Source organism: Hemitrygon akajei, chromosome 30 (genome assembly GCF_048418815.1).
Source record: "Hemitrygon akajei chromosome 30, sHemAka1.3, whole genome shotgun sequence".
Classification (NCBI taxonomy): Eukaryota; Metazoa; Chordata; class Chondrichthyes; order Myliobatiformes; family Dasyatidae; genus Hemitrygon; species Hemitrygon akajei.
In genome coordinates, this window is record NC_133153.1 from 42,349,578 (window position 1) to 42,364,273 (window position 14,696).

The 14,696-nt window shown below is 44.3% G+C and overlaps 1 protein-coding gene across 2 annotated transcripts in view; it reads left to right on the forward strand.

Moving 5' to 3' along the window:
* The first annotated feature begins 6,015 nt into the window (after positions 1 to 6,015).
* Positions 6,016 to 14,696, forward strand: part of megf11 (multiple EGF-like-domains 11) — a 411,744-nt gene continuing 403,063 nt past the window's right edge. For both annotated transcript variants that reach the window (XM_073032726.1, XM_073032727.1), the window contains exon 1: positions 6,016 to 6,403. The gene's annotated coding sequence lies outside the window, so the exon portion shown is untranslated. The remainder of the gene's footprint in view (positions 6,404 to 14,696) is intronic.

The following is a 14,696-nucleotide window of genomic DNA, read 5'->3' on the forward strand; positions in this document are numbered from 1 at the left end:
CCACTCTAACACTACCCACTCAAACAGTGCCCCTCATATACTTCAAAACCCCCACTCTAACACTACCCACTCAAACAGTGCCCCTCATATACTTCAAAACCCCTCTAACACTACCCACTCAAACAGTGCCCCTCATATACTTCAAAACCCCCACTCTAACACTACCCACTCAAACAGCCCCTCATATACTTCAAAACCCCTCTAACACTACCCACTCAAACAGTGCCCCTCATATACTTCAAAACCCCCACTCTAACACTACCCACTCAAACAGTGCCCCTCATATACTTCAAAACCCCCACTCTAACACTACCCACTCAAACAGTGCCCCTCATATACTTCAAAACCCCCTCTAACACTACCCACTCAAACAGTGCCCCTCATATACTTCAAAACCCCCTCTAACACTACCCACTCAAACAGTGCCCCTCATATACTTCAAAACCCCCACTCTAACACAGTCCTCTCCAACAGTGCCCCTCATATACTTCAAAACCCCCACTCTGACACTACCCTCTCCAACAGTGCCCCTCATATACTTCAAAACCCCCACTCTAACACAGTCCTCTCCAACAGTGCCCCTCATATACTTCAAAACCCCCACTCTAACACAGTCCTCTCCAACAGTGCCCCTCATATACTTCAAAACCCCCACTCTAACACAGTCCTCTCCAACAGTGCCCCTCATATACTTCAAAACCCCCACTCTAACACAGTCCTCTCCAACAGTGCCCCTCATATACTTCAAAACCCCCACTCTAACACAGTCCTCTCCAACAGTGCCCCTCATATACTTCAAAACCCCCACTCTAACACAGTCCTCTCCAACAGTGCCCCTCATATACTTCAAAACCCCCACTCTAACACAGTCCTCTCCAACAGTGCCCCTCATATACTTCAAAACCCCCACTCTAACACAGTCATCTCCAACAGTGCCCCTCATATACTTCAAAAACCCCCACTCTAACACTACCCACTCCAACAGTGCCCCTCATATACTTCAAAACCCCCACTCTAACACTACCCACTCCAACAGTGCCCCTCATATACTTCAAAACCCCCTCTAACACTACCCACTCCAACAGTGCCCCTCATATACTTCAAAACCCCCTCTAACACTACCCACTCCAACAGTGCCCCTCATATACTTCAAAACCCCCACTCTAACACTACCCACTCCAACAGTGCCCCTCATATACTTCAAAACCCCCTCTAACACTACCCACTTCAACAGTGCCCCTCATATACTTCAAAACCCCCACTCTAACACTACCCACTCCAACAGTGCCCCTCATATACTTCAAAACCCCCACTCTAACACAGTCCTCTCCAACAGTGCCCCTCATATACTTCAAAAACCCCCACTCTAACACTACCCACTCCAACAGTGCCCCTCATATACTACAAAACCCCCTCTAACACTACCCACTCCAACAGTGCCCCTCATATACTTCAAAACCCCCACTCTAACACTACCCACTCCAACAGTGCCCCTCATATACTTCAAAACCCCCACTCTAACACTACCCACTCCAACAGTGCCCCTCATATACTTCAAAACCCCCACTCTAACACTACCCACTCCAACAGTGCCACTCATATACTTCAAAACCCCCACTCTAACACTACCCACTCCAACAGTGCCACTCATATACTTCAAAACCCCCACTCTAACACTACCCACTCCAACAGTGCCACTCATATACTTCAAAACCCCCACTCTAACACTACCCACTCCAACAGTGCCACTCATATACTTCAAAACCCCCTCTAACACTACCCACTCCAACAGTGCCCCTCATATACTTCAAAATCAATGAAAATGGGCATTTGAGATAAAAGTTAGTGCTGGTTCATTCTTTTCACTCACAGAAATTCTCATTGTGACAACTTTTCCCCACTTTAGTGGTCCTGCTGAGCAAAGTCAACATCAAAATTGGGTTTACCGCCTCAGGCACAGGTAAACTGAGAAGCCAACTAGCAACAACATCACAGGTCAGAGCATCAGATAACCAGCATTCACACGGAAACATAATCGTACATTATACAACATTTTACAAGAAAGAACAATGTCCTTGTTTCTCTTTCCAGCACCTTTGTTTAATTTATCATTTCCTTCTGAATTTGCAATACTGCTCATAGAATATGGAACATGGAGAGTAGAGCCCAGGAACAAGCCCTTCTGTTTGACGAAGTTTAATCCCGAATTAAACCAGTTGTTTCTGCCAGCACATGATCAATATTGTTCCATTCCCTGAATATTCATGTGCCTATCAAAAATTATTTATTCACACAGTCATGCAGCATGGACACAGGCCCTTCTGCCCAAATGGTCCATACTAACCACAATTCTGATCTGAGCTCATCTAATTTGTCAGCATTTCACCCATGTAGGAATCAGGTTTAATATCATTGGCATATGTCGTGAAATTTGTTGCCTTTGTGGCAGCAGTATATTGCAATACCTAATAATAGAGAAAAAACTGTGCCTTACAGTACGTATATATGTGTGTGTATGTATACATATATATATAATAGTTAAATTAATGAAATAGTGCAAAAATAAAAGTGAAAGAAGTAGTGAGATGGAATTCCTGGGTTCATTGTCCATTCAGAAATCTGATGGCTGGGGGGTGGGGTGGGAGGAAGCTGTTCCTGAATCATTGAGTGTGTGTCTTCAGGCTCCTGTACCTCCACCCTGATGGTAGCAATGAGAAGAGGTTGTGCCCTGGGTGATGGGGTCCTTATTGATGGATGCTGTTTTCCTGAGACATCATTCTGAATCTTTCCTATTCAGGTACCTGTCCAAATGTCTTTAAAATGTATTAATGTACCTGCCTCAGCCACTTACTTCCTCAGGCATATACAGACTATCCTCTGGCTGAAAAAGTTTGCCTGTCAGGTTTCTAGTAAATATCTCCCCACACATTTTAAACACATCATCATTATCTCCATGACACTGGTAATCATGGTCTTTTGACGCTGGTTCTTCTTGGCAAATTTTTCTCAGAAGTGGTTGGCCATTGCCTTCTTCTGGGCAGTGTCTTTACAAGACGGGTGACCCCAGCCATTATCAATACTCTTCAGAGATTGTCTGTCTGGCGTCAGCAGTCGCATAACCAGGACGTGATCTGCACCAGCTGCTCGTACTACCATCCACCACCTGCTCCCATGGCTTCATGTGACCCTGCTCAGGGGCTAAACAGGTGCTACACCTTGCCCAAGGGTGACCTGCAGAGTAGCGGCGGGAAGGAGCACCTTACACCTCCTTTGGGAGAGACATATCTCCACCCCACCACCCTATTAAACCCAAGCCCTCAAGATTACCCAACCCTGGAAAAAGACTGCACATTCACCCTGCCGATGCCCCTGGTAGGCATTGTTCAATAAATAATCTGGCCACGATCGCTTTCCTTTTGCAGTGATTACTTTTTTTAGTCCATAATCGACTTCACCTTTTATGTTTCTGTTTCCCTTTTTGCCGATAGAAGATTTATTTATCGGCCGGTCTTCTCCTCATATTCTCCTTATGTCAGTTTACTCCCCTTTTCCTTCCCCTTGACAAATCAGTTCAGTTTTATTGCACCAAACGCGTCCGGATATTCGACCGTTGTTGGACAGCCCGGAACAAAGCGCAACTTGAAACAAGGGCTGCGCATTTAAAATGCCTTCGTGTTAACACCAACGTCTCATTACAAACACAATACTGTACACCTTTAGGCTCAAGGGACTCAGTTAGATACTACTTTACAAAGCGATAGAATAAAACACGGCAAAAACCGAAACGGCGGAATATTAAACATTGAGGCATATACGTCTTACAAGCACAAAAGATTCTGCAGATGCTGGAAATCCAGAGCAACACACACAAAATGCTGTAGGAACTCAGCGGGTCAGGCAGCATCTATGGGGAAGGAATAAACAGTCAACGTTTCGGGCCTAGACCCTTCTTAGTTTATTTGGACACTAGGTGGAATTTCTAGGGCAAGTCTTCGGAGCTTGGCGTAAATATTGACGTCAAAGTCCAATAGCTGGCAGCCGCGTTCTGAATACACCAAACGTAATCAATCTACAAATGCACAAATTGAAATTGTCTGAGTTATTCCATCAAAGGAGCAATAAAAACCTTGCTTCCTTAAATAAATTTCCCAGTCAGTCGTGCTTTTTCCCCTGAGACATGAGTGGGCTAAAGGCCTATTCCCGTCCACTGTGTTCCAGATGCGCGGGCAAGCGGCGTCCAACATCAGGGACCCCCACTACGCACGTCATTCTCTCTTCTCGGGTCAGGGATCCCCACCACCCAGGTCACGCTCTCATCTCGCTGCTGCCACCAGAAAGAAGGTACAGGAGCCTCAGGACTCACACCGCCAGGGTCAGGAACAGTTATTAACCCTCAACCACCAGGCCACTGAACCAGAAGGGATAACCTCACTCACCTCTACACTGAACTGTTTCCACAACCTATGGTCTCACTTTCAAGGAATCTTCACCTCGATACCGGTTGCTTGTTTGTTTGTTATTTCCTTTTTGTCTTTCTTTTTGTATTTTCACGGTTTGTGACTTTTGCACACAGGTTGTCCGTCCCGTTAGTGTGGTCTTTCTTTGATTCGATTACGGTTATTGGATTTACCGCGTATGCCCGCAAGAAAACGAATCTCTGGTTGTATGTGGTGACATATATGCATAATATTTGAACTTGGAATTTGGGATTGAGGAGAAATCGGAGCCGGGAAACAATCCTTCGGCATCATCTGGCTGCATTGTCTGTGTGTGCTCGTGAACTGTTTTATATCACGAGGTGGGAACTTCACTCCTTTCGTCCATTACACTGAATTACATTATTTAAGTGGCGCTGGCTGCGAAATTGCAGAGGGTGCTGGGAGCTTTTCAGGAATGATTCTGGGAATGCAATTGTTAACATCTGAGGAGTGTGATGGTCTTTGCTGGGGTTTAGAGGAATGGGGGCGGGGTGGTGTCACTGAAATCTATCGAATATTGAAAGGCCTAGACAGAGTGGATGTGAAGAGGATGTCCAATGGTCTAGGTCCAGAGGGCACAGCCTCAGAATTTTCCTTTAGAGCAGAGATGAGGAGGAATTTCTTTAGGCAGAGAGTGGTGAATCGGTGGAATTCTTTGCCAGAGCCGGCTGTGGAGAATGAGTCATTGGGTGAACGAAGCAGAGGTTGCAGGACGTCAAAGGTTATGGCGGGAAGGCAGGGAAATGGGGCTTAGAAGGATAATAAATCAGCAATGGTGGAATGGCGGAACTGACTCCATAGGCCGCAAGACCTAATGCTGCTCCTATGTCTAATGGCTGAAGAAATTGCTCCTCAAATTGGTTCTAAGTGAATCCAGTTCAGATTTTTAGAATGTCCCCTGGTTCTAGGCTCAGTAGGTATTGGGACCCTCACGCCCCCGCCCCAACCCCCGCCGAATCTAATCCTGGTAGAATTCCATAGGATTTTTATGAGATCCTCTTTCACTCTCACCATGAGAGGTCGCAGGTCTAATTGACTTAATCTTTCCTCGTACAGTCAGTAAATCCTCAGTGCCTACTCTGCTCCTATGTCTTGTGGTTTTATTGAATTATTACAAAATATACGGGCTGCGGGATTGCTACCACTGCATGTTAAAAAAGTACTTTAAAGCAATTCGCATCAATGTTGTTTGGCAGATATTTGGGTTTACATTTAAATATCGATGCATTGATCATTCCCGCGCGGTAAGAGAAGAAAGGTTCTTTTTTTTGACCAGCCGCGAAGATGGATCGTGGGTCCAATTTTAACCTTTCTTTCCGAAAGAAAGCTTGGTGTAATCTGATGTTTAGCCGCGTGGGGGCGCTGAGTGCCCAGAATCGCGCAGCTCTGTCTCATACTAAAGTAAATCCGTTAAATCTAACTTCTATTTTTTTTTCGGGAAAGTATTTGTTACTCAGCAACCTTAACAAAATCAGAATTGCAGGAGACTAAACGAGAACTTGGGAAAGTAAGTTCTTCGTGTTCCGCGGTGGTAGAGTTTATGCTTGTCGGATGATACATTGAAACCACGCTGTATCCGTGTTGTGGTCCTTCTATTCTTGTCCGAAGCTTCAGAACGCAGTGCACTTTTTGAAAATCTTCAAAAAAGTACATATGATTTTCTCCTCATCCAACCAGAAGCTGACTAGATGGGCAAGTGCCAAGCACCAATAGGAACTCACTGCGACCAGTTCAATGGAAAATAATTCCCCGAGGCGTTTGCAGTGTAAGGAATTACATGCAGAATGTATAAATGCATCAATGCAATGGCCGCGGCATAGCGTCCAGGGACTGACATATATCCCGGACAAGCTTACAGTGGTAATATCAGGATCCTCTTCTGATTCCATCCAGTTTAGAAAAGCTATGAAGACGTGAAGTGGAACGTGAGTACGATACTCTTAACATACTGTGTTTGTGTGTGCGCGCACCTCTCGTTCCTTCTGCTCCGCCTGGGAACTTTAAATCATATACGTCATTTCAAATAAGATAACTTTAAAGTAAAGGTAAAAGATCGATGTGTCTTTTTTTAAAGTTCAGATGTTCTTAGTGCACTATTGAACACCTCCGGGTTTATCTCGTGTTCGCCGCTGAAGATTCCTATAATTAATTCTATATTATCCTATATGAAGACGCAATAATGATCTCGAAGTGATTACAACAATTAAACTTACTACGTTTACAATTTTTGACCCGGGAACCATCGAATTATGCTAGTTATTTCTGGAATAAGTGACCAGGTACAGCGGGGCTGAACTACCTAACTCTACCTTAGAGTATGAGGTGAAGTGATAATTGTCGGTGAAAATCCCTCGAAGAAGTGACTTTTTCTGGTTCGTTTTACTGTTAATTTCCAACACAAGGTACAGACTTACTAATTATTTTACTAACCTGCGTTGCTGCATACATTGGGACATCCCGAATAGCGAAAGGCACGAGTGAAATACAAATACGTTCGCATTTTTCCCTGGCAGCGTGTTGTGGTCGTTGGTATATAAAATAAAAGGATGTTTTTATTTAGTAATATCTAAATCCATCAAAGGGTTGTGATCAAATATTGAAAATATAATCCGAAATTTTCAGCTGCAGCGTTCAACATGGTGCATTTGGCGGGGTGTTTTAAACTGGTATATTGGATTACTGTTGCCACATGCACTGTGAAAAACTTGTCTCGCCATCCCGCCTGCTCCGTCACTCACTTATTATAATAGCGCATCGAGATGGTTCACAGTATCTTACAGATTCTTCACAACTGCTCCACAAACAGACCGTGTAAAGGTTGCGCATACGGCGCCAGCGAAAGGTGCGGACGATCACTGCTCTTTACCGCTCTGTCAGGCCTCTGACTGTTCATTGTACAGCGTTGCGCTACTTACGCACCTCGTCAGCTTTCCTGACGGAGCAGTAATTCATTCTTTCCCACCAGTCACACGAATGTTCAACCTAGCGGGATGCTAGTGGCGGAGAGGGGTGTGTGGCCGATTAGAGATATAGAGGTTTAAATGAAGTTAACGGGAGATGTTAGAGGAGGGGAGGGTTGTGTGGCCGATCAGAGAGCTCTTTGGAGGTTTATATGAAGTTAACAACGAATGCTAGTGGCGAGTTAACGGGAGAAGTTAGAGGCGGGGAGGGGTGTGTGGCCGATCAGAGGCATGGTGGTTTATATGTAGACTCAGAGCGAATTGGGATGGGTTGCAAGGCGTGAGACCAACTCCTGGTTCAAACTAAAACAAGCACAGGAAAAAGCGTAAATCCTGGAAGATGGAAATTGAAGTAGATGGTGTTAAGAATGAACTTGAAAAAAGAATTGTTCATGTAACGGAGCTCAAAAATGGTATAGGCTTTGGGACAATTTTCAGTGGCACGAATATTGACAGATTGTGAATATTATAACGTTCAATATTTAACATAAAATGCAGCTGTAAGTGGGCCCAACACTAAACAACAGTTATAATTATTAGTTCTATAAAGGTGACGAATAGGTGCTGAGGAAGCGAAGGGGCCGTTCGGAAGTATTGACGGAAACTCGCTCTAACAGACGGACCGCTCTTTCCCAGCGAGCCCTGTTGGTCTCAGCGCGAACCCTCTTTCGCGGAGTTACCAGTTTACATTCTCACCCAAAGAACACTCCATTGGATATTTAAGTAAATTGTCACCGAGAAGAAGCGTGTTCCGTTCACTATACTCTCCATCCCTCACCTTCTTCAATGTAAACGGGCCAGGCCTGACGATGGGACGAAGCCGGTATTGCGGCCTCTCGTGGTCCGGTGGTCGACAGCAGCCGGAGAAAGACCCAGATCCCGGTCAAACGGCACCACTACTCCTCGATAAAGTGAAAGGCGAACTTGTAGTAATTAGTAAGCAGTCTTGAGTGTTTGTGTAAAAGTGTCTTAGCAATAAGGGGGTAAGTGTGACAAATCTGAACATTTTAGACTTTGATGTGCGGCGCATTGATACAACGCAAAAAACACTGGATTCTGTTCTTCCCCCCTCCTTTGGACCTCGACCCGAAACGTCCGCTCTTTGTTCCCCTCCACAGATGCTGCCCGATCTGATGAGTTCCTCCGGCACTTTGAGTGCGTTGCTCTAGATTTCAATACATTTCCTTGTCGAAATTCCAATTTAAAGATGCGGAATGATTAAAACTCCAAAAGTACAATTACATGCAAATTGAGATAATAATGAAATTATCAACATGCTGATAATATCAACATTATCAACTATCGTTTGTGTTAAATACTGACTCCACTATCTCCGTTTCTGCGTTTTTGCAAGTAAAACCTGACAATGAAAGAACGACGGAATGTTGTAGATGCACAAAACGAGAGTCGAACGGTCCTAGCGGAACACACAACATGCGGGAGGAATACAGCAGGTCAGACGGTATCTATGGAAATGAGCATAGTCGACGTTTCGGGCCGAGATCCTCACTCCTGAAACGTCGACTGTACTCTTTTCCAGAGATGCTGCCTGGCCTGCTGAGTTCCTCCAGCACTTTTGTGTGTGTTGCTTGGATTTCCTGCAGCTGCAGATTTTCTCTTGTTTGTGATGGGTCCTAGCGCTGAACATTTTATTTTAACTAAATCTCTCAAACCATCCGAAAAGAGAACCAACATCAATGTCTCTTATTAGGCCAACGACTTCAGCAATGTTGACTCAGTTACCGTCAGTTGGCTCGGCGTGGCAGCCAACTTGATTCGCATACTCGACATCAGACACTCCTGTCCGAGCCCTGTCACTGGAAGTGATAGCCAATTGAGGAGAGGGAATGATTTTAGAGGGAAAGAGTTTACTTAAAAGTACGCGCTCTTTGTCTTTGGATATTGTTGCATAGTGGCCATCCAACGGGGAGGAAAATTCGAGATTCTCTGAGAACCTGAAGTCTGTAGCGAGAGGGTGGCGAACTTGTGGAATTTATTACCGCAGGCAGCTGTGGAGGCCAGATCGTTGGGGGCGTTTAAGACAGAGCTTGATAGGTTCTTGATTGGACACGGCATCAAAGGTTACGGGGAGAAGGGCGGGGAGTGGGGCTGAGGAGGGGAAAAAGAACAATCAGCCACGATGGGCCAAAAGGCCTAATTCTACTCCTATGGTCTTAAGGAGTCGGGAGCAGATGCCCATTGTTCACTGGCTCGTCCGGACGGGCACCTCCTGTGGATGGGATTGCAGTTATCGGTCACTACAATTGCAGCGAAAGGCAGATCTTCTCCGTCTGGGAGAATAGAGGAGCTGAAATATATTGATAGTTACTACTATCCTTCCTACAAGTTTTCCAAAAGTGAATGATTGTGAAAGAGTTTGGCATGACTTTCGGCCGCTGAAGACGCGGTTACGCGAAGTATCCCAGCGGAACGAAGCCCCACTCTGCGGAAACTTGCCCAGCGCTGGGCTGAAGGGCGGCGGCCGGCGCATGCGCACGGGTGATGGGCGGGGGGAACTCGCGAGGTCACGAGGTATCGGGGCTCTCGCGCTGCTGCCATTGGGTGAGAGCGAACGGGGGGGAGGATGTGAACCTCCATCCTCACCATCACCCTCCTCCTTTCCCTCACCCACCATCACCCTCCTCCTCCTCCTCTCCCTACCATTCTCCTCCTTTCCCTCACCCACCTCCTCCTCCTCTCCCTACCATTCTCCTCCTTTCCCTCACCCACCATCACCCTCCTCTCCCTCACCTACACTAACCTCACCCACTCTCACTGACCTCAACTTCACCCTCTCCCACGCTCACCTCATCTTCTCCCTCACCCACACCTCCCTCACTCTCTCCCTCATCTTCACCTACCTCACACTCTCCCTCTCATTCTACCCACCCCGGCGTCACCCCCACCCGACTACCCCACTATCCCCTCAGCCGAGACCCCCTCTCACCCCAACACCCCTCTCTCATCCACCTCACCCCCACCCACCGACTCCATCTCGACTTCACCCCATTGGTTGTTCAATGAGAGCAAATGGAGAGATGTTGTGAATCTCACTCATCCCCACCCCAAGCACTCACCCACTCAACCTTCCCTCTCACCCCACTCCCATTTCCCCACCCTACCTTCCCCACTCCATCTCCCCTTCCCACCCCATCCCCACATCTTCTGACCCCACCCCTTCCCCATCTCCACCCCCAATCATCCCCACCCCATCCCAACCCTCCCCTACCTACTCAAACACGCCCTCATCTCCACTCAATCCCAACCATCCCCTCCCCACCCCATTCCAACCACCATCCCCTCATTCCCACCCTATCCCAAACCTCCCCCTCTCCGCCCCATCCCAAACCCCTCATCCCCACCCCATCCGAACCCCTCATCCCCACTCCATCCCAAACCCCTTATCCCACCCCACCCCAACCACTCCATCCTCCACCCTGTCCTGATATCCGAGGCGCCAGCAGCAGTGGATTTGCGGATGGGTCAGTGATGAACTCCCTGTTGCGGGCCCGGGGCCGCGGTGTGCTCCCCCGGCCCGTTTCCCGGTGACTGTAACCGTCTGGAATTCGCACACCGCGTGTGTTCAGATCCAGCACTTCAATCTCTAACTCACAAAGCGACCGCTACCCACACTCAGTACAGTTACCTCCCAAATGTGAGTACTAGTTAGCAATCAATGTATCGTACTGATGCTGTAATTAAAGATACAGCCAGGTGCCGACAGGCAGGACATTGCGAAATACGTTCATTTAATTTCTCTTGACATCAGATGGAGGCGTCATTTATGTTGATACTGTTTAGGTGTAGCATTGTGTAGACCAATTTCGCCGTGAAGTTTTTAAGAGAGCGTTGCAAAATAAAACAATTTTATTTTGTTCATTTATTCCATATTTTTAAAAAATAAGAATAATCCCGTTCAAGGCTGGTTGCGTTTGTGGTCTTATGGATCTATCAAATGAAATCCACTATACATCGTCACCACTATCTTTCAATATCAGTTTATGAGATATGTTTGGGGGTGAGAGTGTGGGGAAATCAAGCTATTCTGCAAATTGACTGGCTCAGGAATACGGAATTGTGAAGTATATTACTCTTGAAATATCCAGGCACCTTAATGTTGCAAGTTGGAAGGCTGCCATTCTTTACTTGAGCTCTCATTGTAGCTACCGTTTGAATTTATGGGAATGTTCAATCGAAGGTTGTTAATTCAATTTAAACTGTGAGGCAGCTTTTTCAAGGAACTGTGTTGATTGCCAAGAGCTCAGGGTTATTTTAGATGAGTCAAATACAGCAAGATGTAACTTTGTCACAAAACAAGGAAATTAGAAAGATCTACAAAGGGCCAACAGAAAGGAAATTGGGTGGGATGTGAGTGCTTTGTAACTAGTCATGTGTTATTCCCTCTTTATAGATTCATGGCATAAGCACTGTAGATAGATGCCCATGAGCTAGTTTATGTAATTTAAAATATTATAGTAAGTGCAGGAATCAAATAATAAATTGAGAAGGAGAGTTGAATATATCTGTTTTCTTGTTGTATAAGTGATGTTATTGTGTAATGAATAATCTTTATAGTGTTCTTTGAAGTCCCAAATAGACCCCTGTAATCCTGTGCTGTGCTATGCATATAGGTTCACTTTGCATTATGAAAACTTCATGATAGGAATGAAATCCCATCATATTCAATTAATTCAGAAGTAACTGTAGCTAACACTATTTGTTTGACATTGATTGGGATTTATGTGTCGAATAAACTGCAGAATAATTTGTGCAAACTGTAAAAGATACATGAAAAATGTTTAAAAAGAATCTCCAACATAAGTAAGTCGCATTTCTTAGAGGGAACTCAATTATTGTCAAATGAAGAGTATTAGGCTGAGTAAGATGTTAAAGATGTTGCATACAGTAATTTTAAGGTGCAATCCAATGCCGCATTTAAATTATGGTAAATAGTTATTGTTACCTATTTTAGAAATTTTGTACTCTTCAGATTTCCTTTAATGTGTATTCTCAAGCAAAAAGGACAGCTATTATCCCAAAAAGAACAGTAGAATGGAAACGAGAAAATCTGCAAAAGCAGGAAATCCAAATAACACACACAAAATGTAGCATCTATGGAAAAGAGTACAGTCAATATTTTGGGGGTCCTGATGAAGGGTCTCAGCCCGAAACATTGACTGTACTCTTTTCCACAGATTGTGCCTGGCCTGCTGAGTTTCTTCAGTATTTTGTGAGAGTAGAATGGAAGTCAAGACAAAATGTTGACAAGTTCAAGTTTATTGTCATTTGACTGTACATAACTACAACCAAATGAAACAATGTTCCTCCGGACCACAGTGCAACTACTAAACATATATCCACACCTAGCACATAAACCAAAATATTATCCCGAATAAGTTAATAAAATATAATTCAAAATCCATGTGAGTTGCCCACCACAGGTAAATGTAGGCAATAAACAGTAAATGGTTCACTATCTTAGAGACAAATTCTCAATGGTGGGAGGGTATACATTAGTCTCTCAGCCTGAGGGTAGAAGTTGTTACCCAGTCTGGCAGTCCTAGTCCTGATGCTTCTGTACCTCCTTCCTGATTGTAGTAGGTCAAAGAGATTGTGGGATGGGTGGTAGACAAAGATTTTGCGGATATTGGCACACATCAATTACAGAAAATGTAGGACTTCCATTAACTTAAAGGAAAATTAGCTAGAGAATGAAAAAAAAATTGCCTTTTCCTGCTGATTCCTTGTTACAGTTTGGGACAAGCTCAGAGAGGTGTTTTGGTTGATATAGGCTATTTGGCCAAATTGCCTGTTTACATGCTCTGTAACCCAGTGACTCCATGAAGCAGTACGGTGAAGCTGAATTAAATTTGTACCATCATTAGGACAAAATTATGGACTGCCCTCATGTTGTTCGCTGCTGTCTTTTGTTACAACACAGCTGAGGTCCTGCTGGTTGATACCTTTTGGTTTGTGGGTGCTTGATTTATGCACAAATTCAGCTGCTTCAAAGTTGCTGGTTCACCAACACCACATAACGCTATCTTCAATTTCTTCATCATTTGGTGTTTAAACAAGAGTACTTTCATCAAAAATATGTAAGTTTTTTGGTAGGCTTTTTTATTTTCTGAGCCAAAACATGAAAATACTGGAAGCACTCAGTAGTTCAAGCTGCATCTGTGAGAACAGTACAGAATAATTATTTTCAGATCAGGGACTCTTAATCAGAACTGGAAAAATCAGCAAACAAAGGTGCTTCAAGTTGCAGGTGGAGGGAGAGATGTGGAGAACAGAAGGCATGTCTGTCATACGGGGCAGACCAAAATGGTCCAGTAACAATTACTTTGAAGAATGCCAATCAGAGATGGAAAGGAAAAAAGTCATATATTGAAACAGAAAATTATAGCCACATGTTTAGAGGAAATAGATGGTTATCTGAAATTGATTATTTCAGTATTGGAGTTCAGAAGGTTGTAAGTTACCACAGAGAAGATCTATTTCTTGAGCTTGTTTTGGGTATTATTAGAGCTACATAGGAGGCCGAAGATATGAGTTCAGAATGAAAGTGGGATGAAGAGTTAAATGTGACAGGCGTCTGAAAGCTTAGCATTGCTCTTGTTCTAATTCTTTATTCTCTTCTTCCTTGTTTTGATAACTCTCCATGGAGCATTGTCAGTGAAGCGGATAAATTAAGTACCCGCTGTTAAGCTAATACTCTGCCACCTTCTGAACTAGTCTTCAAAAGATACAATTTTCCCATTATTTTTCTATTCTTATTGGCATGGGAAGCTCTTGATCTTTGCACATTGTGCTCCCTTAAGTGCAATGTTTAAAACTAGTAGTTCTGGATTGAAGGAGGTAATTGATGATTATAATGATACATTTCCATTTCTTTGGATTTGATTCTGAGTGATGGGATCAAATGGGCCCCTGAGATCGCTAACTGCAGTTAATTTACAGTGTACCAGTTTCAGTTACAAATTTCCCATAGTTAGCAGTGTAGTATTGTGAGATTTGTACTAGGGCAAATTTATACTGCTCCACAAGTACCATGCTTTTTATGAAATTTTGAATACAGTAAGGTATGTCATCGTCAAATTTGAATTATTATTCTGCAGCAAAATCAATTGACAATTCAGGACCAATCTACCTGAAATTAGTAAATTTATCATAAAGATGAAGAGATTTTTACTATGAAAGTGGAAATTCATGATGATGTGGGAGGAAGTGTAATAGGTCAATTGAAGGCATTCTCTGA